We start from the raw sequence: 5,105 nt of genomic DNA, 5'->3' as shown, positions 1-5,105 counted from the left end.
TCAATGATCGACTTTGTTGTCGTATCATCAGACCTTCGGCCGCATGTTTTGGACACTCGGGTGAAGAGAGGGGCTGAGCTGTCCACTGATCACCACTTGGTGATGAATTGGATCCGCTGGAGGAGGAGAAAGCCGGACAGACTTGGCAGGCCCAAGCGCATAGTGAGGGTCTGCTGGGAACGTCTGGCAGAGCCCTCGGCCAGGGATGTATTCAACTCTCACCTCCAGGAGAGCTTTGACCAGATTCCGAGGGATGTTGGAGACATAGAGTCCGAATGGACCATGTTCTCCACATCTATTGTCGATGCTGCTGCCCGTAGCTGCGGCCGTAAGGTCTGCAGTGCCTGTCGCGGCAGCAATCCCCGAACCCGGTGGTGGACACCGGCTGTAAGGGATGCTGTCAAGCTGAAGAAGGAGTCCTATCGGCTCTGGTTGGCTTGTGGGACTCCTGAGGCGGTTGACGGGTACCGTGGGGCCAAGCGTGCCGCGGCCCGGGTGGTGGCAGAGGCAAAAACACGGACCTGGGAGGAGTTCGGTGAGGCCATGGAGAAGGACTACCGGTTGGCCCCGAAGCGATTCTGGCAAACCGTCCGGCGCCTCAGGAGGGGGAAGCAGTGCTTCTCCAACACTGTTTACAGTGGGGGTGGGGAGCTGCTGACCTCGACTGGGGACATTATCGGCCGGTGGAAGGAGTACTTCGAGGATCTCCTCAATCCTGCCATCACGCATTCCCTGGTGGAAACACAAGCTGGGGACTCGGGGTTGGACTCTTTCATCACTCAGGCTGAAGTCACCGAGGTGGTTAAAAAGCTCCGCGGTGGCAAGGCTTCGGGGTTGGATGAGATCCGCCCTGAGTACCTCAAGTCTTTGGATGTTGTGGGGCTGTCATGGTTGACACTTTGGATTGGCAGACTGGGGTGACCGGAGGGTGTGTTCCAACTACAGGGGGATTACACTCCTCAGCCTCCCTGGTAAGGCCTACGCCAGGGTATTGGAGAGGAGAGTCCGGCCGATAGTCGAACCCCGGCTTCAGGAGGAGCAGTGTGGTTTTCGTCCCGGCCGTGGGACACTGGACCAGCTCTATACCCTCTACAGGATACTCGAGGGTTCATGGGAGTTTGCCCAACCGGTCCACATGTGTTTTGTGGACCTGGAGAAAGCATTCAACTGTGTCCCTCGTGATGCCCTGTGGGGGGTGCTCCAGGAGTATGGAATCGGGGGCCCTTTATTAGGGGCCATCCGGTCTCTGTACAAGCAGAGCAGGAGTTTGGTTTGCATTGCAGGCACTAAGTCGGACCTGTTCCCGGTGCATGTTGGACTCCGGCAGGGCTGCCCTTTGTCACCGGTCCTGTTCATAACTTTTATGGACAGGATTTCTAGGTGCAGCCAAGGGCCGGAGGGGGTCTGGTTTGGGGACCAGAGGATTTAATCTCTTCTTTTTGCAGATGACGTGGTCCTGCTGGCCCCATCTAGCCAAAACCTACAGCATGCACTGGGGCGGTTCGCAGCCGAGTGTGAAGCGGCTGGGATGAAGATCAGCTCCTCCAAGTCCGAGGCCATGGTTCTCGACCGGAAAAGGGTGGCTTGTCCTCTTCAGGTTGGAGGGGAGTTCCTGCCTCAAGTGGAGGAGTTTAAGTATCTCAGGGTTTTGTTCACGAGTGAGGGAAGAATGGAGCGGGAGATTGACAGACAGATCGGTGCGGCTGCCACAGTAATGGGGGCGCTGTGCCGGTCCGTTGTGGTGAAGAGAGAGCTGAGCCAAAAAGCGAAGCTCGCGATTTACCGGTCGGTCTACGTTCCTACCCTCACCTATGGCCATGAACTTTGGGTCATGACCGAAAGAACGAGATCCCGGATACAAGCGGCTGAAATGAGCTTCCTCCGTAGGGTGGTCGGGCATTCCCTTAGAGATAGGGTGAGGAGCTCGGCCATCCGGGAGGGGCTCGGAGTAGAGCCGCTGCTTCTCCACATCGAGAATAGCCAGTTGAGGTGGCTCGGGCATCTATACCGGATGCTTCCTGGACGCCTTCCTCGGGAGGTGTTCCAGGCACGTCCCACCGGGAGGAGGCCCAGGGGACGGCCCAGGACACGCTGGAGGGACTATGTCTCTCGGCTGGCCTGGGAACGCCTTGGGCTCCCCCCGGAGAAGCTGGAAGAGGTGTCTGGGGAGAGGGACGTCTGGGCGTCTCTGCTGAGTCTGCTGCCCCCGCGACCCGGTCCCGGATAAAGCGGAAGACGACGAGTACGAGTACAAGTGGAGCTGCAAGAGTGAGCACAGCTCATCCTCTGTTTCCTATTTCAGATAGTCACAATTGTGCTGAATGGTAAACTGTACAAAAAACATATAAACATAGACAATTTATGTCATTTTAAGGTTTGAAATTTACTATATGAGCTGAACTCAACCAAATTTAAATTGTTTGCACATAATGAACTCTACTTGCTTTTACAAAAGAGGACGGGTGTTTCCCACTGTGTTTTTAAGCATCGCCTGAAAATTAGAAGGCCCACAGTGGAACCATTTCTGGCACAGGAGACCCAAGCTGTGATTTAAGGAGCTGAAGGTGACTGCGGCTCGAGGGCAGCAGCCCAGCCTGCCTTCATCCTCACTCCTACTCCTCCAACTGCTGGCTCACAGTCAGAACTTACACGGCTCCTCACGTGACCTACAGATCCCTAGAATCCACACGAGCCATGAGAGAATACTCTGTGTCCTAATATACACAAGCAGATGCGTGTTTTGTGGAATCAAAGTCTCCTTATACAAGCTGCATGTGTCTTGCACCTCATGTGTCATACAGCACCTCTGCTCACTGAAGCAAAATAAAAAGGAGACACGGGGCTTTTCTACCTGGCTCATGTAAGGCCCAGACACACACACACAATAAGTTGGGTTCAAAGGTAGAACCTGGAAAGAAAATGTACCTTCTTGACACTTTAAACTGTCCATATGAATATGTTTGCAAGGGGTTGACATTAAGCACTCCCCTGTGGAGTAGAAAATAAGTGATTGACCTGCTTATCAAAAATGAGAAACAGAACAGAGAGGGTTAGAGGAAAGAAAGAGGTGATGGGATGGACACGGAGCAGTGAGTATATTTGAAGATATAGAGTGCAGACAAGGAGCAGGATCATCTGATAGAGGCGAAAATGGATGGCAATAACTTTTCACAAGATCTCCCTGAAGATGACATTTCATCAGCAATTCCCTGGCAGCGTGAAAGAGAGAAAGAAAGAGGGAGAGGAGAAAGAGAGAGAGAGAGAGGGAGAGGGTGCTTCTTCCGAAAGCGGCAAGCTGCCAAAAACAACTGCCGACTCCAGTAGGTCGGCACAGGAAGGGGGAGGAGGGGATGAGAGAGTGGATCTGTGAGTGTGTGTGGGGGTTTTGAGGGGGGTGGGATGTGCTGTTAAAGCCCTTATGTGTCCAACCCTGCTCTCCTCAAGCATTCCCGTTTGTTGTTGGCGAGCCAGAGGGCCTTCGGCTGGACCCGGTCCCGAGGGAGTCATTTGCACCACATTCCTTTCCCATTATTCCAGGCGTCTCTTTACGAGCAGCACCATCCCCGGATTCGGCTGGCCTTTCCTCTCACCCCTGATGTCCTGTGTTTTCATCCTTGCCATTATTTCTTGGTTATTAGCCGCTGCTGCCCAGCTGAATGACGAGGATGTGCCAGAGAAGGGGAAGAGAAAGGAAAGGAGTGATTCCACTAGCTCTGAAACCTTCCCCGTAGTCTGAATGTGTGTTTGTCTTCTTATCATCAATCTAAATTAGCAAAGCATCCATGTTTTCCAAGGCCAAGAAAAGCATTTTATATATGTCTCACCAACTGCCAAACCTACTGCAGCGAACAGGTGTCCCACAAACGGTTTTTTTTTTTACTTTATTGTCTCTTCCTGGTTCTCCTCATCACCTCCTCTCATATGTCCAAGTGTTCTCCCTATCCATCCTCCATCGTCTGTGTTCCTCAGCTGGGTCTCAGTGACCTGGCAAGGAAGGAATGCTCATCAGGATGTCATGACTTTAAAAAAAGTCTCCACCGGGAGGGGTTGCAACCCTTGGGCCTGGGAGGGACCTCCTGACTTACAGGCTGACTGACAAGTACAGGTGAAAGTGGTTCAGGTCATCTTTGTGTCACTGAAGACACATACACACACATTCAAACACATGCACACACATCAACAGGCTCCAGCCGGGCTATGCCTTCAGTGGGAAAGAGAGGAAAGATCAATCACAGCTGTGACGGGGTTCACTGCACGGGAAAGTATATGCTTCCTGACCCAGAAATCATGTGGCAATATCACATGGCTATTTTTGATCTGCTTTGATCTACTGCTTTCTCTGTTTTGAATTTACATGAAATTTATTTCCACATGGACGAAGGAGCGAAATGCCTGACGCAAGGATCAATAACAAAAAGGGCACACTTACAAAAAGGTGCTTTACACTGGATGACAGGGTTTATTTAGTTTTATCTTCATTAGCTTCTGTCAGAGTTAGATCATCCAGGCTGAACTGACAAACTGTTTGAGCAATGGCCTATACACACTGCATGTTTTTTTTCTTGTACAGAGGACACACATTCCTTAGCTGTACCTCTGACCTTGGAGAGAGTGAAAAGATCCTGTAGAAATAAAGGATTAAATAAATAACAAAGAGAATAGAAGCTTCTCTCCAGATGTTACACGATCTCTCGCTCTCTCTTGTGTGAGCACTTCATGCTTCATTTGCAGACAAAATTACTTAACAAAACCTCTTTTTGAGATGCCTCCTGCTTCAATCTAATTGTAAACTTTATTTAAAGGTTTTAGTAATTAGGAACCCTCTCCCTGCTCTCCTTTAAGGGATTGAGCTGCTGTTTTTTGTTTTTTTTTTGGGTTGATTTAGTTCCTGTGCTACCTCTCGTTCATGGCATCTACACCCTGACTTCCTCCCTGGCAGGATGCAAAGCTCTCGCTGGCAGCTAAACATTGCTATTATTTTTGGCAGGAAAATTATAATTTGTTTTCCACCTAATTCTTGTATCCCTAATGGTTTGTTGAATTATTTGTGTGACTTATGGAAAAGCATTCCTGTATGTAAATAGACAGTCTCTAGCAGATCAAAT

The sequence above is a fragment of the Girardinichthys multiradiatus genome, chromosome 4 (genome assembly GCF_021462225.1).
Source record: "Girardinichthys multiradiatus isolate DD_20200921_A chromosome 4, DD_fGirMul_XY1, whole genome shotgun sequence".
Classification (NCBI taxonomy): Eukaryota; Metazoa; Chordata; class Actinopteri; order Cyprinodontiformes; family Goodeidae; genus Girardinichthys; species Girardinichthys multiradiatus.
Note: the sequence above shows the minus strand (reverse complement) of the source record.